The sequence below is a fragment of the Humulus lupulus genome, chromosome 4 (assembly GCF_963169125.1).
Source record: "Humulus lupulus chromosome 4, drHumLupu1.1, whole genome shotgun sequence".
Classification (NCBI taxonomy): domain Eukaryota; kingdom Viridiplantae; phylum Streptophyta; class Magnoliopsida; order Rosales; family Cannabaceae; genus Humulus; species Humulus lupulus.
This window is the reverse complement of record NC_084796.1, coordinates 38,176,580-38,204,436: the sequence shown is the minus strand read 5'-3', so window position 1 is coordinate 38,204,436 and position 27,857 is coordinate 38,176,580. Positions and strand designations below refer to the sequence as shown.

The 27,857-nt window shown below is 36.3% G+C and overlaps 1 long non-coding RNA gene across 2 annotated transcripts; it reads left to right on the top strand.

The window, feature by feature from the left end:
- Positions 1 to 9,909: 9,909 nt before the first annotated feature.
- On the top strand, positions 9,910 to 13,195 carry LOC133828932 (uncharacterized). 2 transcript variants are annotated; one of them, XR_009891399.1, is made up of 4 exons: positions 9,910 to 10,323; positions 10,406 to 10,484; positions 11,822 to 11,887; positions 12,953 to 13,195. It is a non-coding gene; the product is annotated as an uncharacterized LOC133828932 (long non-coding RNA). The 2 variants fall into 2 exon arrangements; XR_009891398.1 differs by lacking the exon at positions 11,822 to 11,887 and having other exon boundaries at positions 9,922 to 10,323.
- The last annotated feature ends 14,662 nt before the right edge of the window (positions 13,196 to 27,857 follow it).

Sequence of the window (27,857 nt, the reverse complement as noted above, 5' to 3'; positions counted from 1 at the left end):
AAGCGGTCTTTGGTATGTCCTCTTCTTTGATCCTTAACTGATGGTAGCCTGACCGGAAATCAATCTTGGAAAACTCAGTCTTTCCCTGTAGTTGGTCAAACAAATCGTCGATCCTTGGTAATGGGTACTTATTCTTAATGGTCAACTTGTTCAACTCCATGTAGTCAATACACATCCTAAGAGATCCATCATTCTTCTTGACAAAAAACATTGGAGCACCCTATGGTGAGAAACTCGGTCTAATGAACCCCATATCCAATAACTCCTGCAACTGAATCTTTAACTCTTTCAACTTTTCCGGAGCCATTCTGTAAGGTGTCCTAGATACTGGCTTAGCCCCTGGTGCCAACTCTATAACAAAATCAATCTCCCGCTACGGCGGCAACCCTGGCAGGTCTGCTGGAAATAAGTCTAGAAACTCTCATACCAATCTGGTCTCACCTGGTCCACCCGAAACCACCCTAGAAGTATCCACAATATTCGCTAGGAATCCTATGCAACCTTCCTCCATTAGGTCTCTAGCCTTTAGTGCAGAAATCATAGGTACCCGCAGTACACTAAATGTCCCCACAAATACAAATGGTACCTCCCCTTCTGGTTCAAAAGTCACCATCCTGCGCTTGCAGTCAATCGTCGCCCCATACTTTGATAACCAATCCATCCCTAGGATCATATCAAAGTCATCCATCACTAGATCAATCAGATCAACAGACAACTCCCTACCATCTATCTCTACTGGCAATGCTCTGATCCATCTCCTAGAGACTACCAGTTCCCTAGTCGACAACAAAGTTTGAAAACCCTTAGCATACAAATCACTAGGTCTACACAACTGATCTATCACTCTAGTAGACACAAATGAATGAGTAGCTCCCGAATCAATTAATGCAGTATAAGAAGAACCAACACTAGAAATTTGACCTATCACAACCGAGGGGCTAGCCTCAGCCTCAGTCTGAGTTAAAGTGAACACTCTAGCAGGAGCGAGACTGTCGCCTTGCTTCGGCTCCTCTTTCCTGGCTTGTGGGTAGTCCTTCTTCAGATGACTGGCAGTCCCACAGATAAAGCAGGCCCTAATCCTGCACTCACCCTGATGTCATCGTTTACACCGTGGGCACACTGGAAAACTCCTCCAGTTGTCACCTTCGCTCTGACAGCCACTAAAAGCACCTCGTGCCCTCCTATCTGAGCTAGGAGGAACAAAATAATTTGGGGCCTTTCTCTTCTGCTCAATGGAGCCCACTACCCCGACTGGATCCAATAAAAGGAGGCACCGTCCTCCTGGCATTGTGCCTAACAACGCTCTCTCTCCATATTCATCCATACTCAGTAACGGTCAACCGGTTCTGAATCAGGTTGATGAACTCGTCAACCTTCGCAGCTTGGACTGCAACATTGTAGTATTTCTCATTGAAGATGTTTCTGAACTCTTCCTAAGTCATAACTACCACATTTCTCCTCTGAGTCACTACATCCCACCAGATGCGGGCATCTTCTCTGAACATGTAGCACGCACAAGCTATCCTCTCATTCCTTACCACCCTCATAAAATCCAAGATGGAGGAAATCATATTCATCCACTACTCTGCCCGCAGTGGGTCTGGTCCACCCTCGAAGGTGGGAGGATGCTGCTTCCTGAACCTCTCATACAAATGTTCCCACTAGTTCTCCATAACAGGCTGAACCGGCACTGGCGCCATAACCTGCTAAATTGACAACCCAGTGGCCTAAGGAGGGGCCTGCTGCTTTAGTTGTCAAAGTTCTTCCTCTGTTCGATGCAGTCTCGCTTCCATTTCGGCAAACATCCGTTGCCAATCATCTGGGGTAGGTGGAGGGTCCTGGCCTTGGTTGTCATCCTCAGCCCTACTGCCGCAAAGTCTTGATGATTGTCGAGGCATCTCAACAATATGCCTGCAATCAACGACGCCGCTTATCAGGCATGATAACAACATACAAAACCACCTCTTAATTTACATCATCCAACCATAACAGCAATCCATATAACATACAAATAGCATATAACACTCAACGGGCCATGCCCTGGCATCATGCATATGTTAACTCATTCATCATGCTCTATATAAAATAAGCAAGCAAACAGGGAAACTAAGCACATGTTCAAGCATATAAGTCAATCATTACCAACCAACCCTGAGTCGAGCTTGTCATTGATAGCGAGCGTACATGTTCGGTCAATCTCCAGGAACCATAAACCTTGGCTCACTTTGATACCAAGTTGTAACGCCCTACTTCCTTAGAGCCGTTACTAAGTGAGTTTGCAATTAACTCGCTAATCGAGGTTTTAGGTTAAAAGTGTAGCTAAACTGTAATAAAAGTCATACAATTTGAAAATATAATCATCCATTGAAAATTATAAAACGATATACATTTAGGATCCCAAAGTACTGTTTAGAAATATTTACAACTCAAAAATATAATTAAAGTCGACTAAACGACAAAATTAGGTTTAATACATACATCTCCCCAAATACCCCTGGCCGTGGTAGCCAGGCAGGCCAAACACGTACGCGTCGCTTCACGCTCTCCGTACTCATGGTTGGTCAACTTTCCCCTTGCCCATTACCTGCACCATAGAGCATCCGTGAGCCGAAGCCCAGCAAGAAAACCTCACACAAGCAAATAACATATGCATAACCATCATTCAACACATAACAAACTGCCAACAGGCTAAACACATAACGGCCATGCCGTCCCAGGCGCTGTACCAGGCCCTGGGTTCACGGTCTACACCGTGAGGATATCGAAGGTATCTAATAGGGTCTCACCCTGGCAATTCACACTCCGCGTGCTTAACACTGTTCCCATCCCCTTGCCGTACTCGACCTTTCCGGAACCGGCCTTCGCCATTCCCGGCTCTTGCCATTCATTCACATATATGCACACATAACATAGCTAAAAAAATACTTAAACATCTATAAACATATTCAATGGGGTTACGCCCTGCAATACAATCATATAGGGCCGGGCCCTGCAACATAAAATATAGGGCCTCACCTTGCTCTATGGGTACAACAGTTTTCTTACTTGTGTCCCAAGCTACCCGAGCATCGCGATCACGAGCACAATCCTCTAACCCGAGCCTTGAAGAGAAATCCTAGTCACAACGCATGAATAAAATCAACTATCAAGTTCTAACTCATTAAATAGTTTCGAGACTTAACTCTAACCTCTGAGACCTTGGTTTCTACCAAACTAGGTAGTAGAAACCTTCGCGAGCCTTAACGTTCAAGTTCCCGAGCTAAAAATCCCTCATTTTGCTAAAAATCCACTTTTGTGCCGCGGTCCAACCTCCCTTAAGCGCTACGGCACGCCCCATAACAGAGGAAAAATGCCTCACATCAGAAAACCTAGGGATGTGGCGCCTGGGAAATTCCTCGAAGCCCCACTAGCCTATAAACTCAAGTGGACCGTGTCGCTGAAAAACAGGGCCGCGGCGCGAGCCCGAAACCCAGAATTCCCATGCAAATTTTACGAGCTAACTTCCCTGAAATCATTCTAAACACACCCCAACAACATAATTAAGTCCCATAATCATTCTAATATACTTTAAGAAACACATAAACTCAGAGAAACCAACCAAAATTCAACTATAACTCAAATTCCATCATCTAAGTTCTAACCCCCCAAACTCCAACAAAACCAGATAAATATTAAACAACAAACCAGTTTTGATTCTTACCTTGCTGATGATTTTGACTTGGCCAACTTCAAATCTCCTCCTAACTCTAATCCCTCAACCCACAAGCTTGCAAGTCACCAAATCTTCAAGTTTTCCTCAATATTCAACACTTCAAAAACACCCAAGAGAGAGAGAGTTACACATGGGAGAGCAAGAGAGTTCCTTCTAATTTATTCTAACCCCTCCTAAAAACACAGCTGCTTAACATAAGTCTATCCTTTAACCAAAATGACCAAAATAGCCTTTTAACTTATCCTTAATCCTTAAGTAACCCAAGGGCATTTCAGTCATTTGCCATACCCCGTTATGTCCCCGAGTAGTCTTATAAATCCATATTAATCCTGACATATCCCAACCATTACTAAATTACTACCCGGTACTCAATAATTCCCGAACACATTATAATATTCCCAAAATACCCCTAAGCTCCTCCCGAGCCGGGTATTTGACCCCGTTGTGACTTTCTAACTAAACTGCTCCCTAGGATTGTCTCGGATCATGCATCTCAAATATATCACCACTCACACGTGGTAAAGATCACAAATATTACATTTATGCTCTTAATGGGCTAAAATTACAAACATGCCCCTCATAACCAGACGAGGCCCACATGCATATTTAATTCTCCTAAACATGCATTTTCTAATCACATACTCATCAATTTCACACATTAACATAATAAATCACTTATTGCCCTCCAAGCACGCTAATCAAGGGCCTAAGCCTTATTAACAAATTTGGGACGCTACACTTGAGCTCGTTGACCTCTGTCTTGGAGGAAGCTTCTTAGTAGGAAGTGGTACAACCTCCCACATAGTATATTTGTGGTAGGCGGTGTCGTCCGTCAACTGATTCTGCTCCAGGAGGTGACAGGCTCGAAGCTTATCTTCATGAAGAAGATAAGACAGGGAACGCCTACCGTACGACAGCTGGAGCAAAGCTTTCTTGTGCTCCACCATCGAGTCCGTAGGTGTGGGGCGGAGATAGTGGGCTGAAGAAACAGATATATTTCATTAGTTCGAGCCTAATCGTTGATCGAGCAAGAAAAAGAAAGGAGGATATGTATTTACGAATTCGTTGGAACGAATACAATTTTGAAGGAGCTAGGCTGTCTGTCCAGAAGAACGCCAACTTGAAGTTGGGGGGATGGTTGGGCATGTCTTCAAAGATTTTCTTCTCCTTGGGATAGCTCTACAGGTAATAGAAGCCATCTCCTCCCCGAGCTCGGGAGGGGTTGCTTTTCAGACAAAAGAGATACATGAACTCTCTTGGTGAATGTCCTTCCCACTTTAACTCATGGTATAGTGGCCTCAGGGCTGACAAGACCCTATATGAATTGGTCTGAAGTTGGAAGGGCACGAGCCCAACAAAATCTAGAAAATCCTTAAAAATGGATTTCAAGGGCAGTAGAGCCCCTACCTTCATATGCTCGCAACTCCAGGCTGCGAGCTTAAGTTTATTGTCGGATCGACCATCACCCGGGGTGTAGCAGCTCCGCTCATTTGGAGTAGCAGCTCGGCACCTCAACGAGCCGGACAGTCCCAAGCCATGGCGAGCGAGGATGTCAGAAATTTGTCTCGTCGAACTCACCGAGCTCCAATAGTGCTTGACTTCAAAGAATTCCTCCATGGAGGTAGGAATGGCAGCAGCTTGTGAGGTAGATGGATGGTTTGAAGGGTCCTCCATCAAGGAAAAGGAAAGTACACCAGGCTCGAAAGCAATGATGACTTTAAGCTTGGGATCGAGGGGAATAGGTCTGAGCTCGGGGTTTGGATCCGGATAAATCGCGACCCAAAGTTTCCTCCTTTGTCTTTCTTCAACCTCATCGATCTAACGTTGGAAATGGGCTCGAATATCTTCTTGCTCACACCTCACTTTGTGCTCGCAAATCAGACGCTGGTTTCGAGTGAAGGGAGATTCTAGACTTGGAGTTGTTGGAGAGTAAGGAATTGCGAGCACTGATCCGCATCGTTTCTTAAAATTCTACGACATCTAGCAAGAAAGAAAGGGATGAGGGCCAGGCGTACAAGAAATCAGAGTAAGATTTTAAATGATTCGACCTCGAAGGCTCGAGATCACGGAGTAAGCCCGATCGAGACCGCGGTCTCGAAAGGACGGGACAAATTCAAGGAAGAACCTCGAACTATCGTAAGGTTCGGGCTTCGAGCGTGTATTTGACGCGAGGGAAGGAAAGTGTTGGTTCATTTTAAGAATCTCAGATTTTCAGGGGAAAAGTTGACGGTTACCCAAAAAGGTGATAATTTTGGGAATCGTGCAATTTAAAACCCTAATATCAGTACCCCATTTCTTAGTTTACACGATATATCATCCGTAGTCTAACAAAAAAAAAACATATATCTGTGATTTCTACACCAAATGGGTTTAAAACCCACAATTTCAAAGATTTTTGGGTCTAGAGTTTATGCAATATCATCTACTACATTGCTAAGGCAACAAGCTATTGAATACGTTCATAAAGGAAGTACGTAAAATTTCATGGAAAAATGAAAAACAAGAAACAGAATTTACACACAGAAGCTGCTTGCGGGTACAACAAAATCGACCATTGAAGGAGCGGTGTCAAGGAAGCTCTCACAGAATCGAAGATGCCAAGAATATTTTGCCTCCTTGGTTTGGAAAACATGCAAGAGCAGAACAAATTTTGAGTTCTGGTTTTTTCTTCTTTTTTCTCCGAAAGTTCAAGATGCGAAAGTGAGATGAAGAGGATTATATGAGCATATTTAAAGGCCCCAGAGAATTTCAAACGTCAAATTGATATGGACCATTGCTTAAATTCGGTATCTGATCAAATAGACGGGTACATACGCGGCGATGGTGGCATAAAGGTGGCAGGCGAATAGAAGTGGGCATGGTGCAAAAGTACTCGAGTAATCTGATTAAGCAACCTGTGATTGACGCGTGTCCGCACTTGAGTATATTAAGTGGCTCAGTTTCAGAGAGGGGCAGTTCAAAAGTTTCCTTTTCATGGGATTCGAACTGATACTTTGGAGGGGGCAAAATGTTACACCCAGATTTCGAGGATGGGGATCTTGATCTCGAAATCCAGGCTCGTAAGGTGTAAGCTCGAAATAAGCACAATCATCATGTTATCCACAAGTCAGAGATAGTTTCGGTGTAAGTGACAACCTCATGAGTTCGAGCATTGTGTGGCCTCGAAGGTGCTCCAAGCCAACGAGTTAGGCTCGCAACTCACAGTGGCAATGGTTCAACACTTGTATAAACTTCTTGATTCATTTTCTGCTCTCAGACAAGATGGTTCGAGCTCGGGAGCTGTAAGCTCGAAGGGGATGGATACGTCAATGTATACGTGTTGGGAGCATAGGCGAACTAAGATGACGAGCTCGTAATAGGCAAGCGGTCTTGAAGGCACATGGATCTAGTGTCTAAGCTTGTCAACTGTGTGTAAATGTATTTATTGTTATAGATTCCTTATGTTAAAGGGATCTGATGTAATTTGTTATTAAATCCTACATTTTATGGGATATTACCGTGTACATAGTAACTAATGCATTTAATGGCATTATTTTATTTAATTTATAGAATATCTTCCCGAAATATGTGGGAAGCAATTCAGAAAACCTCTTTATAAATAGAGTGAGATAATTCATTTGTAAGGGACTAAATATTGAGATTTTAACTAGGCAGATTTTAACTGCTGAATCACATAAAAGACCATGTCTACATTCTTTTTATTTACTTCCTCTAGTATATTTTTGTTTAATTGCTCTTTTTTCTTAAGTTGACGAAAAACGGCGTCAACAAGAACAAACATAAACTTAAACAAAAATAAATAAATAAATAAATTAAAATATGATATTTTAAAGATATTTTATGATAACTAAATCAAATTTATTTAAAAATAATAAAACCATAGATATCATTTTTTTATCTTATAAATTTATGTGATAATTTATTTTTATCAAGTGATTGAAGCTCTTTTGTTCATTAAATTCACCCAAGTACATTGCGAGATATATTAGAAACTAAAAATAGTTAATGCATGTATATTACTCTACACTATGACTTTTTTTATTTTTATTTTATTCTATTATTAATTTCTTTTTAAATATTTTTTTAATTTATATATATGTCTGTTAGGAACGAGTTTCCTAAGACGCATCAGAAAGGTGGTGTGGTTGGCCCAGTGTACAACAAAAATTTTGTAACATATTTAAACTACCTTTAAATATGCGGATCCATTAATATACATACATTAATCATAAACAAGATACTAATAGAAATCATACCTCTTGAAGCCTATCAAGTGTCCTTGTTATCTTTTCGTATTTAGAACGATCTTCCTATCCAAGCCGCTCCCATGTACTCACACCAAGATCTTCCAAAGCATTCTCTACACCTCAAGAAATGTGTGGGCACTTAGAGAATGAATGATAGTTTATTTGTGATTCTTCTTGATGTACTCAACTCATGAGATCAAGAGAATAGGCCTGAGAATTGGTTCTTTATTTTCAGGGAGAGAGAAAACTATCGTTCTATTTTCACAGAGCGAATGTTCAGAGTAGTCTCACTCTCTTTTTTTCTTCTTCTTCTCTTAATAATTTTCTGATCAGTCATACTTAACAGAAAAAATTCAAAATTTAAAAATTAAATCTGTAACCATTTTACAATTTAATTTTTAATTAATTAATTATTCCATTAATGAAAAAATCCAAAAACCAATTTTCGAATTATCCATTAATTAATTAATTAAATAAATAAAATTGAAAAATCCCATCCCTGAAAAACACTGGTGCTACATGCCACACACAGTCCTGGACTGTGTGTGAACGTGTAGCTTCCTAATTTCTAGGGATATTTGTTTTTCAAATTTTATTTAATTATTTATTCAAATTACTTTGTCAGATAAGATCTAACAACCTGATAACTAATTCAAATTTGAATTCAAATTAATTATCTTTTTAATTAATTATCAAATATAATTAATTATTTGAATAAATATTAATCTTTTAAATTCAAATCCAATTTGAACTTATCAGATTATTTTCTCCCACTCAAATAAAGATATTTAATTAATTCTACTAATTAATTAAACCCAAATTTTCGAAATTAAATATTTAATTTATTATAATTTCAAAAAATTATAATTAATTAATTATTTAATTAAATTTCGAAAATTAATTTAATTATTTAATATAATTTCGAAAATTATATAATAATTAAATATTAATTAATTTGGTTAACTACAACTAATTTGTAATTAATTAATTAATCACCATTATCATATAATTGCATATTTGGCCTGAAGAACAAATTTCTTCCTAAATATGTCTTTAAACTATTTTCCCTTCATATCAACTCTTTCCTTGAACAGTGTTGATAGAGCCGCTATGGGGACCTATGGACCTATAATTCCAAGCTCCAATAAATTTGAGATTATTAATTAAACTCTTTAATTAAATAATCTTAATTTATTAATCTCATGATTATTCCACTATAAATATGAGACTGCACTCTTGTAATTATAGACATTTCATTTACTGAGTACTTTATAATCATAAAGCGTCCATTGATTTAATCATTACATACAACTTGACCCTCTAATAATGACTCATAATTAATCGGGAATAAAATTACCGTTTTACCCTTTTAATTATGTCTTGTTTCCTTAAGTACCATTGACTCTACTAGTGAAGGTTAATTCATAACTAAATTATGAATTTGAGTTCAATAACCTTTCAGTCCCAAAAGTTAACCCTTAAGAGTGTAACGTCCTACGTTTTCGGGTACCTTTAAACGACTCGAGTCGGGATTTTTCCCCCGGGTTAAGAATATTATTTTAAATAATATTATATTGTGTTTGGAAGTATTCCATGAGTTATTGCTAGCCAAAATATGAATTTTGTGATTTTAAAAGTCAAGATAAGACTTTCGGTCCTGGACCGACACAAAAACCCTGATCGGGTAAAAATCTCGGAAAATAAAATGAAAAATCATGGAAATTATATTTTGGGCATAAAATACATTCATAAAAGTTAAAGTTTGGTCAAAAATAATAAACCTAAAAGAAAATGGAAATTTTAAGGCATTTTGTGGTAAATGCCTAATTTTGCCGAAATGGGGAATTTTATTCCATGAATAGACCTTAGGTTAAATTTTATTATGTGATTAATTAAATTTAAATGTGAGAGACATTAAATTTAATTAATTAATGTTAAGTTTGGTGATTAAAACTTAATAAGAGTGAAAAAGGTGTCAAAAGCCAATTTAGACTTTTCTTCTTATGAAACCTTTATAAAAAAATAAAAAAATAAAAAAAAATTTAATGGTCACATATATGGCAAAGGGTGGCCGGCCATGTGGTATTTTAGAGTGGTGTGAACCCAATTTTATAAAGTTTAACTCCCATTTTAATTAAGAAGTCAAGTGGGTGGGCAAGTGGGTAGAAAAGCACTCAAGTGTTTTGTGATATTTTGAAGAGTTGTGTGAGCCATTCTAACCCCCAAATCCGACCACTCTCCCTCTCTCATTCACTCTCATCTGATTTTTTGAAGACTCTCTCAAGTGTTCTCTCCATTTTCAACCCCAAGAACACCAAAGAAACTTGGAAGCTAAGTCTTGGTCTAGGAAGGGTTTTCCCTAAGGTAAAGTTTCATTAATCTAGACTTTTGTCAAGTTTTAATCATAGAGTTTCAAATAGCTAATTACCTATGTTGTTGGGGGAAGTTGGTTAGGGTTTTTGAAAGGTTTTGGAGGAGCCAAAGCTAATAGGAAGGTCAAAACCTTAAACAAGAACACCAAAGAGGTAAAAAGTTCACTTTTGATGATTTTGTTGTAGGGTTTTTAGTTTTAAGCATTATTTTGTATATTTAATGCTTAAAGTTTCTTGTTGGTGATGTAATAAGGTTATGGTAGTTGTTTAATAATTTTTATGATGCATGTGTATTGATGTTTGAAAATGGGAACCAAAACCCCCAAGGGTTTTGTAGGATACCCTAAAACAAAACATGTTTTGAGCTGTGACTTCCAAGGGGTCAAGCAGCCACTGTATATTGTTTTTGTAAAATTAAATAGTACTGTGATGTTTTTGAGATTGAGTACATAAAATTGAGCTTTTGAAACACTAAAAAATGTTTAGAAATGAGTAAGTTATGCTATTTCAAAGTTTAGGTAAAAAACTGTTTTTTCGTATTCTTATTTTCGGAACCAAGTTTGGACAGCCACTGTATAGGGCAAATGAACCCAGTTTTTTCTAAAATTTTGTGGACATATTTCTGGCATAACCTATTATTCCACTGTAAAATTTGGTAAGAAAATATTGAACGGTTTGAAAGTTATTAACTGTCAAAGTTTGGAAAAAATAAGGACTTGAAAATAAGGTCATTTTTACCTCATTGTTGGAAAATGATTTCACCAATAAAAAATGCTCATTTTGACCTAAGATTTTACAAAGACCTAAATGGCATAACAAAAATGGAATTGGGAAATTTTGGTAACAATTGGGTAAGTAAATTTCAAGTTATGAACTAACGAAGTATGTAGTTAATAAATTAAAAGAGGGTTTAAAACCCTATGTTTTGAGAAAATAATTAAATGAATTATTTTTCTAGTAAGTAAAAAATTGATTAATTGCTTTTGGAAAATTAATTAGTCAAGATGAGAAATTTATAACGGTTTTCCTAATTAAGACAAATTAGGCAATTTTCTTAAATCGGTTTTTAGATATTAAAACCTTAAGAAAACTAAAAGGAAAATTTAAAGAGTTTATTTTCTTTAAAAATAATTAAGGAATTTATTGGTATTTTCTGGATATAATACCGGCTAAAATCTTACATATTTTAACCGACTAGTCGAAAGTGCGGGTTAATAGCGATACCTTGAAAGAATAAGATTTTTAGCGGGTTGTGGGGAAATACCATTGTGATACCCGAGCCTAGGTATCGAGACCTTAGGATAGGTCTCCCCGAGACTTATGGTTTAGTCTCGAATATTTTGCATGACTTTCCTTAATAGGTTTAAAACCAAATAAGGATTATAAATCCTTACAAATGACTTTTATTAAAATGACCAAACTGCCCAAAATAATAATAATGAATTATGAGTGCCATAATTAATCCGAGTATACTGTATGGATAACTACAGTATTGGCTAAGCGTAACTGGACTGAACGTTGGAGGGTGAAAACCTGCTGAGCGCTAAGGACTCCAAGTAAGTCAACTTATATTGTATGGTTGCAACATGAAATGATTATTGTCTTGTATGTTAGTATAGGGATACATGCATATATATATATAGGCTGTCATAGAAAGTTGCTTAGAGACGTTAGTCTAGTGAGTGCTGATTTAGAAAATATGAACGGTAGAAGTCCGTCATATCCTAGACGGTTGATCCCCGTCACACTGCTTGATTTTATTTATGTCCGGTTCATTACCGCGACGGGTGGCCATGAGATGAGGATAAGCTGGTTAAACCTAGGGGCGCCAAGATAAATGGGACCTAGGGGCCCTCATGCTTACTTAATCATTGGACGGTTAGAATCCGAGCAAGTGCTCTGATAAGTTATTCCCGGATAGCAGCCGTGAATATTGGCCATTCAGTGAGAGTGCCTAGAGATACTAGGGGTTGCCAAGATAGAGTGAGGCTGAGCACCCTAGGGGCAACTGCTCACCAGCACCACTGATTAACATAGAAGTCTCCGTAAGACCGTGTAAATTGGATTACACTCTTGGATAAGTAGCGATGCCCTAGGTAACACAATAGTTACCCTTGATGAGAATATTTATTGGCTAGATCTTAGTGTGGAGACTCGGTTCTCTTTTACAGATTAGCAAATATGTTGGAGGGCGCGTTACGCCTGAATTATTGGAAATTGTCGAGCGTTGGTCTCGAATTATATGGTGATATAATATATCTGCTTGCTCTGGGATTTTCTGAGTGCAGGGATATAATTGTTGATAAGATATAGTTGTGATATAATATATCTGCTTGCTCTGGGATTTTCTGAGTGCAGGGATATAATTGTTGATAAGAATTAGTTGTGATATAATATATCTGCTTGTTCTGAGATTTTTCTGAGTGCAGGATTTTTATCTAGTTATGAATTAATTTATCATTTGTTATCAGGCATGACCATAAGTTTGCCAGGACGCTTTAGCGTTCTTGAAATTGATTGTGTAGGGTCCGGATGGGTCTGGAACCTTAATTCTCTATATGCTTTGTTTGAAAGTTGATCTTACTAAGCGTTTTCGCTTACCTAGTTGTTTCATGTTGTAGGTAAGTGCAAGGGCAAGGCAGAGCAGTGAGCGCTGGAGTCTTCCTTGCAAATGTACATGTGGACCGACCTTTTGGGAAGCCTTTTTATTTTTGGAAATGTTGTGTAATTTTCCTAAACTAGGCTCACTCTAATCTTTATAAAACATGTTTGTAACTAAATGTTAAGTATGGCCATACGACTTTTTAAAAAGTTTTTTTTTTCTATGGGTTTTTGAGACATTTTGTTAAATGAAAACATTTATATTTCCGCATTATCGAGTCTTGAAAATCCGGGTCGTTACAAAGAGAACCACCATTCAATCTCTTGCGAGAAGGTATAGATTCCATATCTGTATACTATGTCCCCAGCCATCTATATTAATGAGTTCCCAAAACAAAAGTTTTTAGCCTGATCATTCTGACAGACCCTAACAAGTGAATCAAAGAACTCATATAACATAAACAAGAGTTCATAGTAACCTTAGGATTAAGATCTATTTGTATATGATCATCAGTTGATATATTTAATTAATACTTCGAAACAGTATTTAACTAAGTATTAATAAACATATCTGGTCCAGTTCTATATATTCTCTAATATATAAAGCACCTCCACTAAAGTGTCCTACCACACTAGTGATCCGGATCTAGATCACATGTATTCATAATACTAGTGGACCGTACTTGCAGTAATTAATCTAAAGATTCTATAACTTTATTTTACTGCGAACTATTCAAGTTCATTTATCTCAAACACAATCCTCTCGTACTAATACGTGTTTGAGATTACATTCATGAACTTAGGAATTTTCCTGATATTTACATAATATTATCATAGAATAATATAGTCCATAAAATATATGCATAACAAATTCAATTTATTTATTTATTTCATAAAAACAATGTCTACTACATATGCTTTCAGGGCACATCTCCAACAATGTCATGTAGCCATGCAAATATATATCTATTCTATATAATAAGTGTGTAGATAACGAAAATTCTTAGTTTTAACGGTTTTTTATTTTTTTAATGCTAACTTTAGCGGAATATTCTTATATTTAACAGAATATTCTTATATATAATGGTAGTTTGTAAATGCTTAAACTTAAATAAAATAAAATAAATAATTAAAAAATTAAAATAAGATATTTTTGAGATATTTTACAATGATAATTATTTAAAAATAATAAATAATTAAACAAATTAAAATATGATATTTTTGAGATATTTTATAATGATAATTATTTAAAAATAATAAAATTATTTTAAAAACTTAAATAAAATTTAATTAAACTTAAACTTACTTATTAGAATAATATCATATTAAATATATAATATAATCTACTGTCAATTAGTAACAAATTGATTTTTTTTTAAAACTAGCAAGAAACTTAAATTTAAAATACATGTATAATATTTAATATTACATTAAACATATAATATATAATTGTCACTGTTAAATTTAAAAATTAGAACAAACATAAACTTAAACAAAAATAAATTAATTATTTAATTAAAATATGATATTTATTTGAAATTTATATGACATTAATATAAATTTAATAAAAATAATTAATAAATTCTATAAATAAAACTAAGCAAACATGTATATTACACGTTGCTTGTATCTAGTATATATATATATATGTCAATATTGTGTTTAGATGTCATATATGTAGGGATTATTGATATAATATATATTTTAAAAAAGTGAACCGGTTTTTATTAAAATTATAGACAATGTTTTGCCCTACATTATATGAAATATATTTTATTTATTTTTATGATATTGTTTATTTATTTAAAATTTATATGATAATTAAAAAAATAATAAAAATAAATACATATTTGAATAAGCATGTTTACAACTTTAAAACTAAGCAAATATGCATTGGATGTTCACTACTAGAAATATAGGCTTTTACTTCGGTTTTTATAGTGAGCATACAAAAAAACGAAGTAAAAACCTATTCAAACTCTTTTACTTCGCTTTTGAAAATGACGCTCTGAAAAAAAATTACATACTACGCTTTTTTAAAAAAACGAAGTGAAAAATTCATAGTGAAGAGGGCCGTGTTTGGTTGCACAAGCCCATGACTTATGTTTAGAGATAAAAAAAATGCAAAAAAATGGCCAAGCCAAACACGGCCCTTGTGTACATTTCACTTCGGTTTTTAGGTAAAAACCGAAGTAGAAAGTGCACTTTCCACTTCGGTTTTTACCTAAAAACCGAAGTTAAAGGGTTTTATAACCATTTTTTATCACCCGAATGATCATCTCCCTCAAGCTCTTCTCTCTCCTCTGTGCAAAAAAACCCCAAAAACCTCCATTAACAACCGTGAGCCAAGACCCATTTTCATTCTCCACACTTTTTTTTTTTTTTTTCTTTATTTCTTGCTCTTTTTCTACACTATAAACCAAAATATAGTCCAAAAATATGTTTTTTTTTTTGTTTTTTAGAGAAAAAAAAAGCATTTGGCCGTGAGTATTTTCTCCATTGTTTCTTGGTGTTTCTTGCCGGATTTTGACCGGAGTTTTGTCATTGCAAGGGGATTTTGAGCTTCAAAACAGGTATAGATTACTAAAATATGGTTTTGATGATAATTTTTTATTTTTCTATGTTTTTTTTATTTTTTTATTATTCCGAATTTTATAATTAATATAATTAATATTTTGTTAACTTTTATAATTATTTGTTTATTTTGTTAGGTTAAATAATGTGATAAAAATTAGGTTTATTATAAATATATATGTATATTAGTGAATTTTAGAAATTGTGACAATAGATAAATTTGTTTTTTAAATATTTGAAAAAAAATAAATAGCTTGAAGATGATCAAAGTGTTGTTCATTAGTTTCATTAACTAGTTTGGATTTTTTTTTATTATTTGGTTTGATAATTAATTATGTAGTTTACTAATTATGTAATGTTTTAGTAGCGTCGTTGATTGAGTGGTGAACTTTGTTGTTCATTTCGGGTGCATTGAAGAGTAATATTGAAGGTTAGTTATTTTTTTTATTTATATTACTACAAGATTTATGTATAAGGATAAGGCAAATGTAATCATGCATATTAGATTTAGTGAAAGTTATGTTTGAAAATTAGTGAAGTAGGCTCTGGAAAATTTGCGTGCTGTGGTGATATAAGGATGAATTGATTTATGCTTGATTATTGTGTTTGTTTGTGTTGTTGTTATATGAAAATTTGAAATTGTGGTATGCTATAGAAACAGAGGATACTCTGCCGAATTTTTTAAAATTTTTATAAGACTAGAACCTAATAATGATGGATTCATCTATGCTTGATTATTGTGTTTGTTTTAATTGGTTTTATAGGTAATTATGAAATTACGGTATGCTATAGAAACAGAGGATACTCTGCCGAATTTTTAAAAAAATTTATAAGACTTGAACCTTATAATGATGGATTCATCTATGCTTGATTATTGTGTTTGTTTGTATTGATTTTATAGGTAATTATGAAATTACGGTATGCTATAGAAACAGAGAATACTCTGTCGAATTTTTAAAAAAATTTATAAGACTAGAACTAGAACCTAATATAAGTTTTTTTCTAACTTATTAGGAATTTAATATTGTTATTAGTATGGATAAATCATGGATGCTTGAGAGGAGAGAAACATCACAATTTCAAGATGGATTCAACAAATTTTTAGAGTTTTGCCTAAAGAATTGTAGAGTTTATATGCAGATGACAATTTCTGAAGGGGAGAACACACCAAATAGGCGAGGCCCAACAAAGAAGAACAGTATCAATAATCAAAAAGCTAAGGGAATAAAGAGAAATATTCAGTTTTATGATAAAGGTCAGCCTATTGGGAAAGCATATAGTGAGATGCAATCGTACCTTGGAGTTAAAACTAGGAGAACGGTCTCTCTCAATTATAAGGATTGGAGACAAGTCCCACAAGAATTGAAGAATAGAATATGGGAGGATGTATATGTAAGTAAATATTTTAATTACTTTAATATATTGATCATTTTCATGAATTACTTTGCATTTCATTAATCATTTTCTTTCTATTTCAGGGTGCCTTTAACATTTCAGAAAATTAGAAACCAGAATTAATTAAATGTGCGGGAAGAATGATGAGAGATTTTAAGACCAACATCACTAGTGACTACATCTACCCTTTGGCAGAAGATGGTCTGATAGATGAACTCCAAATCCTTCCTAAGAAATATCCAGAACTTGACCTAGAAGATTGGAGGACATTTGTTAGCCACCGTTTATCTCTTGAGTTTATGGTACTATTATGTATATGATTTATTAGTTTTGAAATAATAATAATTGCTTAAAAACTTATTGTTACTTATTTTTTGTAGGCTTTGCGGGCAGCACAACGTGAAAGAGCTCTCAAATATACTTCGAGGCATCGTACATCTCGTAGAGGGCTTGCTAATGTTAGAGAGGACTTGGTAAGTAATTCACATCACTATTTTACAACTGTCAACCTGTTATGAAGAATATTGCACTCACCAACTTTAATTAATTGTTACATGTTGTAGAAAACTGAACTAGGTGTGGTAGATGTAGAACGGTACCAAGTTTGGATAAGAGCACGAGAAAAGAAAAAGGTTCTTGTCAGAGATTTGGACAAACAAATTGAAGGAAGAATTGTAAGTGGTTTGCACATTCTACTTCGGTTTTTACTAAGAACCGAAGTAGAAATGGGACTTTCAACTTCGGTTTTTACTAAGAACCGGAGTAGAATGTCCCCTTTCTACTCCGGTTCTTAGTAAAAACCGAAGTTGAAAGTCCCCTTTCTACTTCGGTTCTTAGTAAAAACCGAAGTTGAAAGTAGTCATTTTACTTCGGTTTTACCTAAGAACCGAAGTAGAAAGTGCCAAGGATGGTCGCGTATATTCACTTTCTACTTCGGTTATTATGTAAAAACCGAAGTAGAAAGTGGAGATTCTACTTCGGTTTTTAACTAGTTTTTACTTCGCTCCGAACTACTGCGGTTGCGAATTTTAGCGAAAACCGAAGTAAATCAAGTTTAGAAACCGAAGTAAAAGCCCATTTTCCTTGTTTTGTGTTGTTTTTACCTAGTATATATATATATATATTATTTTGTACAAACAAAGAAAATTGATGTCATTAATAAAACAAGCAAACACAACATTGCTTTGGTGAATGATTTTTATGCATTAGAAAATTTGCAGGGTGTCTTAAATGATTACAATGTACACTATCATATAAATAAATTTGAAAAAAATTTATCAAAGTGTAGAAAACACAAACTGACTCCACCGATATTGTAAAAAAAAAAATAGATGCATTGCTATATAGTTTGACACTTGTTTTGATGACGACTATACAATTACTATGTTGATATCAACTCGTTATTTGAAAGGGAAAAAATCTATTAATTTTTTTTGATAAAAAACATCTATTAATTTTTTAATTCATATAATTTATTAGAAGCCAAAATTATCAAATGAAAAAAAGGTCATTATAAAGAAAACGGAAAAAAAAAATTACACATTATATTTATGTTGCTTTTCACCCAAAAATATGTATTTATATAATACCACCTTTTTTGTTTGCAATAATTCTTCTCTCTTGCCCCTTTTCTACTTTAGCATTGGTTGCTTGCATATGAGAGAGTGGTCATAGAGTGGCTTGTGGTAGGGTCCTACGTACAAATCATAATGAAGGAGCCAAGGGCACTGCACCACATTGTTAAGTATATTAATTTTTTTATAAATGTATTTTTTTTCAATTTTGCTACATTGAAACTTAATGCATGTATTATACAGTATAATATATACAATATTTAGAATTTTTTTTTAATGTTTTATAAGATGCTAAACCTAAAAATATTATTCCTTAATCAAAACCTGTACCTCTAAGATGATTACAGATTACTCTAATGAGAACATTCATATTTGGAATATATACATATTTTCTATATAATAAGTGTATAGATAACGAAATTTTTTGATTTTAATGATTTTATTTTTATATTTTTAATGTTAACTTTAACAAAATATTCTTATATATAACTGTAGTTTGTAAACACTTAAACTTAAATAAAATGAATAAATAATTAAAAAAATTAAAGTAGGATATTTTTGAGATATTTTACAATGATAATTATTTAAAAATAATAAATAATTAAACAAATTAAAATATGATATTTTTAAGATATTTTACAATAATAATTATTTTAAAATAATAAATAATTAAACAAATTAAAATATGATAATTTTGAGATATTTTACAATAATAATTATTTAAAAATAATAAAATCATACGTATTATAACTTAAATAAAATTTAATTAAACTTAAACTCACTTATTAGAATAATATCATATTAAACATATAATATACTTTACTGTGAATTAGCAACAAGTTTTTTTTTTAAAAAAACTAGCAAGAAAATTAAATTTAAAATGCACGTATAATATTTAATATTACATTAAACATATAATATATAATCTCTTGTTGTCATTCTCAAATTCAAAAACTAGAACAAACATAAACTTAAACAAAAATAAATAAATTATTTAATTAAAATAGGATATTTATTTCAAAATTTATATGACATTAATATAAATTTAATAAAAATAATTAATAAATTCTATAAATAAAACTAAACAAATGTGCATATTGCACATTAATTGTATCTAGTATATATATATATATATGAAAATGTGAAAAGTAATCTAATAGGTAACTGGTTACTTAACTTAACATTAAAAAAAAAAAACTATGAAAGAAAAAGAAATAACATAAAAACAAAACGCTAAAAAGAATTGAGATAGAAAAAATTGTAAATAAAGTGCAATAATAAAGTAATAATGTAATATAGGAAAAAAATTAGATGAGAGGAGAAAAAATAAGTAGCAACAATATGAAAGAAAAAAGAAGCAAAAATGGAAAGAAAAAAAAAAGACAAAAAGATGAAGGAAAAAGTTATATGAAAAAACGAACAAAGAACAAAGAATATGAAAGAGAGAAGTTTACATAAATATGGTAAAATTAAAGTTAGTTTCTATATTTATGGAAAAAAAGGATAAGCCACAAAATATGGGTAATGACAAAAGAAAATAAGTTTAAATTATGAGAATTCAATAAAGTATAAAAAAAAATAGATTACTATAAACAAAACCATAATATCGTCATTCTTCTTCTTTTGCAGTGGTGGTTTTATCAGGCCCTCTCTCAGTCGTGGAACAACATGATCGTTCTTCTTCTTTTGCAATGGCCAAATCTTGTTTTGTTTTCAAATCTGGTTATTTTTTAGATATGGTTAGCACTATGTTCTTCTTCTTCTACAATGGTCAGATCTGGTTTTATTTTTAAATTTGATTTTTTTAGATTTGGCTAAGTAGTTGTTGATGCGAGATTTCGTCAACGATAAAGAAACTCATGAGTTGATTGTATTGATCAAGAACTTGCATGGGTTCATGTTCTCTTAATGTTTGCAATTTGGTAGCGTTTTGACATGCACTAGTTGACCTATCTTTACAATGAGTTCTTTGCCCTATTTATAGACGACTGGGGGAGATTAATACCTTCTAATTGGGGTTTACATCATGAGAAATACAATTACTATTGGGGTTAGGCTATATATAAACTATGATTTGTATATTACAACTCAATAGAATAACAAGAATAATCTATGGGGGAATAACACACATAATCAAGAGATAGAATTGACCTTTGGTGTTAAAGAACCTTGATACATAAAACCACAAGTCTATAATTTTATATGAAACACAAAATGGAACCAAAGCTTGACACAAACGAAGATTTTTTGTCCAAAAATCTCTATTCCTAGCCTCCTCCTTGAGATTGCTTGAAGCTACTACTTTGGAATGAGATTGGGATTCACAAGCCTTGATTCTTCATACAAGTCAAGCTTTCTTAATGAAGATCTTGGAGAAAACTAGTAATATTGAGAGATAGATAGAGAGTGAGATTTTAGAGAGAGAGGGAGAGAGAGAGAGAGAGGCAAGTGATCAATTCACCAAAGACTCAAGTGACCCCTTTGAATTTACTGGAGATGCAACACAGGTCTCTCTGATTTGGCACCCCAAAAATTGTCACAAAACATCTCCAAATGCCTCCAAACTTTTTGGGTACTCTTATACACTCTAAAGAAACACTTTGGACCCAAAAATATGATTTATAAATGCCTATACCAAAAGTTAACTCTCGCAAGTTGACTTTAGTGAAACAGTTATGGTTTTTGCACATCTTCGTGCTGTTATCCATGTTATCCCTCTCGGACACGTGACATGAAACAATGGGTCCGTGGGCTCTCCCAAAAAGATCAAAGGCCCATCCTAAGCCCAATGAACGGGGAAGAGGAAAGTCCTAGTGGCCAATCGTCAATAAGCCCATCATTGTTCGATGGGCGCCACCACAGCGAGGGAACCGAGACCAGGATACAGGCCCAACTCATCTTTCGGGTCCCAACCCATCCGTATCCTCTAGGATGCGGGTATAGGTGGCGGGCTCGACAGTCTGGGAGTACAACCTTATCAAGAATGAACCCGAGCCCTGGTAAACGAACCAGGGTCCCGGTGAATGGAATGGGACATTAGTAAAGGAACCCGGACCAGACGTCCGGATAAGGCAAGATTGACCTTCCTTGACGCTGAAATGTTCCCAAGAAACACGGAAGTTGGTCTCCTCGACTAACTTGTAGAAGAGGCTACATACGGAATGTACGCTGCTACTAGGAAATAATACTGCCACTACTTTGACAGATCCTGTACCCAGGATCCCCTTCAAAGCCCACGCGGACCAGTCTGAGGTTATGTACTATTGACAGCAGTACGGCTTGGCCATGCCCAAGATTAATATGTAAATATCCTTTGTATGAAGCCTCCATTAGCGAGCAAACCATGATTACATCCTTATTGGGCCTGGATTAGTCTAGCCCAAGCCCATCGCACCTAAACTGCCTATAAATAGGACCAGTTGTGCACTGTAGCGGGGATCCCCAGATTTTCTTTTGTAAGCTATTACTCTACTCAAACTTGCAGAAAACTCCATTGTCAAAAGCTCTCTAAGCTCTAATACAACTGACTCGTGGACTAAGGCTCATTAATTCCCCAACCACGTAAAAACCTTGCTTGCATATTTTAAATCCTTTCCTTTTAGCTCTCATATCTTTCATAATTCTAGTTTTCGAAAAACTTGGTAAACATTTTGGTGCTTTCATTGAGAGCCGAAGAAAGCTTGAATCAATCTTGACTGTCTACAACAATGGTGAACACCAGACATACTGTGTTTGATCCTGCTCACCATCAACAACAAGGCAATGAAGGACCATTGCCTGAATAACCATTTCCTCAGGACCAACCTGAGGATACTGTAACACCCTAAACTCCAGGGACTGTTACGGTGAACCTTATAAACAGTGCTAAACTCGCTAATCGAGTCATTTGGCCAAAATCGTGTAACTAAGTATGATTAGTGGTTTAGGGGTTAAATTTTTTGGTTAAGATATAACGTTTCATTAGAATGTTTATTGTATACATTGGGATCCCAAAAATATAATTTAGAGGTCTATTACAAGAAAATATTTACAACAGTCGATCTAAGCGGCAAAACAGGGTTTAACCCTAGTTCCTCTTTCAACCCTCGGCCGAGGCGGTCGAGCAGCCGCAAATGTACACATCGTCACCTAAGCTCTTCAACTCAAGGATGGTCCAACTTTCTTTTACCTTTACCTGCACCACATAGCACCCGTGAGCTGAAGCCCAACAAGAAAAACTCAATATGCTCATGAACAGTCATATCATGACATCAAATCATAAGGCACACGCCTAGCAGAGATAGCCCTATTCAAGCAGGCAAATGAGTTCACGTAATGTTGAGTATAACACATCAACCGATGATCATAATAATCATCCAGGGCTTTCAACCCCAAATAGAAGAGTGACAGTTGTAATAGTCACTGAGGTGGGTTCCGTTCCCAATATCCATGTGATAATAGGGTCACCGGGGCTTTATAGATAAGTGATCATTTCACTAGCTTAAACAAGATAGGTGCTCGATGAACTAGTCACCAATATAACCTATCGCATGACCATAGACTCATAACTGTGGGATTCCACTCCCTAGCCATGTGACAAGCCGTCACCTAGGCCTTTGGCCCTGGCTCTGAGTAACTAGCCTAGACTAGTCAAGCGCTTATAAGATTCATCGACCTTAGGGTCAGTCCAGCATTAATGCCCTAGAATCATTCATCGCTGATATCGATTAGATATAATCTTTAATCGGCCCTGCGTTTATGACGCTTATGCCGTTCTCGGCTCTTAGGTCCATAGTACGCAACCAGTGCCGACCCTGACTAGTCAGTGCCATACACAAGTAAGCAATGTTACCAAACATATATCATATGTCAAATATTCGAATACAGGACATTCAACATGCTTACTTAACAATTGCTAGCACAATTAAAACCATGCATAAACACAGAGGCTCAAGCTCTGAACAATCTCATATTCAATATTCATGGCATGCCCTAATCACATGTTTCTCGTGCATTACATGCATCACATTTAGACATCCGACATGCATCAAGAATAGGTGCAGTTTTCTTACCTCTGGTTCGAGCGAGAATTAGAACAAGAACGACCCTTGAGAACGATCGATCCTTAATCATTTAGCGGTCACCTAGTCATAACCAAATACAATCTCTGATTAATGAAAATCAACAATAATAAGGTCTTGATCTAAACCCCACTCTTGGGACCCCGAAATGTACCCACACGGTGAGTAGATTTGATCCCGGGCCTTAAAGATTGAAACCCCGACCCAAAAACCCTTAAAAACACTTAAAACGGGGTTTAGAAGAAACAGGGTAGCGCTGTAGCACTACCCTCCTAGCGCCCAACGCTCTTCACAGAACCAAAACCGCCCGGCACCCCTTCAGGTAGCGCTGTAGCGCCCCATACTGGGCACTACCTTCAGCCAGAAAATGCCCAGAAACCTCTTCCTTCGATTCCACCATTTCCAACCCGAACCAAAAGCTTCCAAACATCAAATTAAGTCCCAAATGAACCCAAATACCACCTCCACATGTACAAGGCACCATAACCCCAAGAACCCTAGCAAAAACTCCAATCAATTCTTAACTTTCCAACTCAAAAACCAGCTGAAACTCAACTAGGAAAATAGAGCAAAAACAAGAGTTCTAATGGCTAAAAACTCACCTCAATCTCAGCAACACACCTTCTTCAATGGTGGAGCATAACCCTAGCTTATCACAGCTTGGTTCCTTGGCTTGGTTCCTCAAAAAGAGCTTGAAAATTAAAAGAGAAATGGGGGAGAAATGACCATTGGGAGAGAAGGGAAGCAACACTCTGTTTTTAACAAGCTTCTACAGCCTTAATGGTTGATATAAATCTTTAAGGGTGAAAAGACCTAAATGCCCTCAAGTCTAAAATAAACCTTAATAGCCACCAAGGGAAAAATCGTCCTTTCGTACCTATTTCGTTAATCATAATTAACACCCACCAATTCCCGCTATTCTCAATTACCAATAAATCATATCCCGTTACCCTTTAACTCCCGGCAACGCTCTAATAATTAAAATCACCCCGAGACTCACCCCGAGCCCCGAACTTAAACCCGTTATGACCAGACCGAACACTTGCATTTCATGATCGTCTCATGCCGAAAAGCTCGAACAAATCCACATATAATGTGGTACCATTCATAACTCACCCACATGCACGAAAATACACAATCACGCCCTCAACGGGCCAAATTATCAAAATGCCCTAATAATTAAAATAAACCCATATGCATGCATTTATCATCATATAATAATATAATTCACATAAACATGCATATGATCACTTAATAACATAATAAATCAATTATGGCCCTCCCGGCCTCCTAATCAAGGTCCTCAACCTTATTAGGAAATTTGGGGCATTACAGATACTCCTTATCAAGTGCCTTTGCCTGACGACTCCCAAAACTTCGAGGACGGGGCTGACTATAACGAAGGTTACTATGAAGAAGATGAAGGGGAATATCAGGATCACGAGGCCGAAAACCCTGTTGACCTTGAAGAAGAAAATATGAACCCCGAATAGGAGGATCCATAAGTGGTTCGCCTGAGACAACAAGTCCTAGATCAAGAAGCCAGGATAGTCGAACCGAAAGTGTAACGCCCTACTTCCTTAGAGCCATTACTAAGTGAGTTAAAAACGTGCCATAAGCTCACCAGTCGAGGTTTTAGGTTAAAAGTGTAGCTAAACTGGAAATAAAGTTGTTTTAAGACATTTAATATAAAAACGTGGTCATTCATTGAAATCGTAAAGAGTTACACATTTTGGATCCCAAAATACTGTTTAGAAAATACTTTACATCTCAAAAATATAGTTACAGTTGACCTAAGCGACAAATAAACCAATACATTACATCTTCCCAAAATAACCTTGGCCATGGCGGCCAGGCAGGCTGAACATGTACCTGTCGCTCCACGCTCTCCATACTCATGGTTGGTTGACCTTTCCTTTGCCCTTACCTGCACCATAGAGCACCCGTGAGCCGAAGCCCAGCAAGAAAACTCAACACAAAACAAATAATATATGCATATCTATCAACAACATATAATAAAGCAGTCAACATGCTAAACACATAGCGGCCATGCCATCCCAGGCGCTTTACTAGGCCCTGGGATCGCGGTCTTCACTGAGAGGATGTCTCCAGCATCCTAGGAGGGTCTCACCCTAACGGCTTGCACTCCGTGTGCTCAAAGCCGTTCACGGCCCCTTGTCGTACTCGGCTTCCTACTGTTCTTGGCCTTTGCCGTTCTTAGCCTTCGCCGTGCCCAGCCTTCGCCATTCCCGGCCTTCGCCGTTCACTCACAAATATGCATCACATAACATAATAACATTCGATATTTAAACATATACTAAACTTAAACACCAGGGCTACGCACCGCAATTCGGTCAATAGGGCCGCGCCCTGCAATACAAACAATAGGGCTACACCCCTCAATATAAATAATAGGGCCACACCTTGCTCTATGGGTACAATAGTTTTCTTACCTGTGTCCCAAGCTATCTGAGCACCGCAATCCCGAGGACATTTTTCTAACCCGAGCCTCACTGAAAACCTTGTCACAACGCATTCATAATAACCATCCATCAAGTTCTAATCCATTAAATAACTTCAAAATATAAATCTAGCCTCCGGGACCTTGGATTCTACTAAACTGGGTAGTGGAAACCTTCCCAAACCTTAACATTTGAGTTCCTGAGCTAAAAACCTTCAAAGAGCCAAAATTCTGCATTTGAGCCATGGCCCAGCCCCTCTTAAGGGCCGCAGCGCACTCAAGTCAGAGGCAAATACGCCTCTCTGCTGGGGGACACGGGCCGCGGTGTGCTATACCTTGCGCTGCGGCGCGCCTAAGCAGACATAGGCTCCCAGCCTCTTCAACACACACAGGTTGCGACGCCTAAAGAACAGGGCCACAACTTGAGCCCGAAACCCAGAAATTTCCCCCTGTTTCCTGCATTTTCCTCGAGCCTAAACCCCATTTCCATACTTCAAACATCACTTAAACCCAAAATTGAACCTGGATTCCTTGTCCACACAACCTAGACATCACATCCACCTAATAAAAGCTCCCTATTCTTCACTAACACTAAAATTCAAATCAAAACTCACTCCCATGCAAGCCATTATTTCCAGCAGAATTTAACAGCAAAAACCAATAAAATAAGTTAGGTTAACCCTTACCTTTGTGGTATCTCCTCCCTTGAATTGTTTCCCCAAGCACAGCAAGCAAGATCCCTCAATTCTTCAGCTTAAGACTCTCAAATTCCTTCAAAATTCTCAAACACCAAAGAGAGAGAGTGAGAACCGACTTTGAGAGAGAGAGAGAGAGTGAGAGTTAATGTTATCTCCCCTTCTGTTTTCCTTATAACATCTCAGCAGCTCATAAGCTTAAGCTTATCCCCTAGGCAAAAGTCCAAATTACCTTTAAGTCCATCTAAATCCTCAAGTGCTACCAAGGGCAATTTCGTCAATTTCCAAATCCCGCTAATTCCTCGAGTGTTCCCATAAATCCCCGTTTAATCCCAACATGTCCAAACCATTACTAAACTACTACCAGTTACTCGATAAATCCCGAACACATAATACGTTCCCAAAATACCCCTAGGCTCCTCCCGAGCCGAGTATTCGACATCGTTGTGACTTTCTAGCTAAACTGCTCCCTAGGACCGTCTTGGATCGTGCATCACAAATATATCACCACTCACTCGTGGTATCAATCACAATATACACAAATGATGGGCTAAATTTACAAATATTCCCCTGATAACCAAATGGGGCCCACATGCATATTTAATTCACCTAAACATGTATTTCTAATCACATAATCATCAAATTCACATATTAACATAATTAAATCAATTATTGCCCTCCCGGCACGCTAATCAAGGCCCTAAGCCTTATTAGCAAATTTGGGACGCTACAGAAATAGGCTACCCGCCAGATGCAAGAGTCCCTACTGGCTCTCCAGGCCTTCATCGCTGCCCAAGGATTGGTAGCCAATCCTTCAATCGTTCTGCCTCCAGGAACACAGTTGCCAGTCCTGCCAATTAGGACTGGTGTACCTCAGAACACGAGTTCGATCCCTCCTCCGGGACCACATCCCAAAGACGGCCCGTCGAATCCCGCTCAAGAAAAAGGAAAGCCAAGATGGCTGACCCGGTGGGAAAAGCAAACCCCCAAAAGAAGGCACATCCCGTTCCAAAAACCAGGGCTAATCCAGGGAAATTCCCTAGGAAATAATGGATGCATCCTGTCCCAGGACGGGATCATCCGATCGATCCGTAGGGGAAGCGCCTGCAGGGTGTCAGGCCCTGAAATGTCCCTTGACAGACCAAACGGGAATGATGTTTCCATCC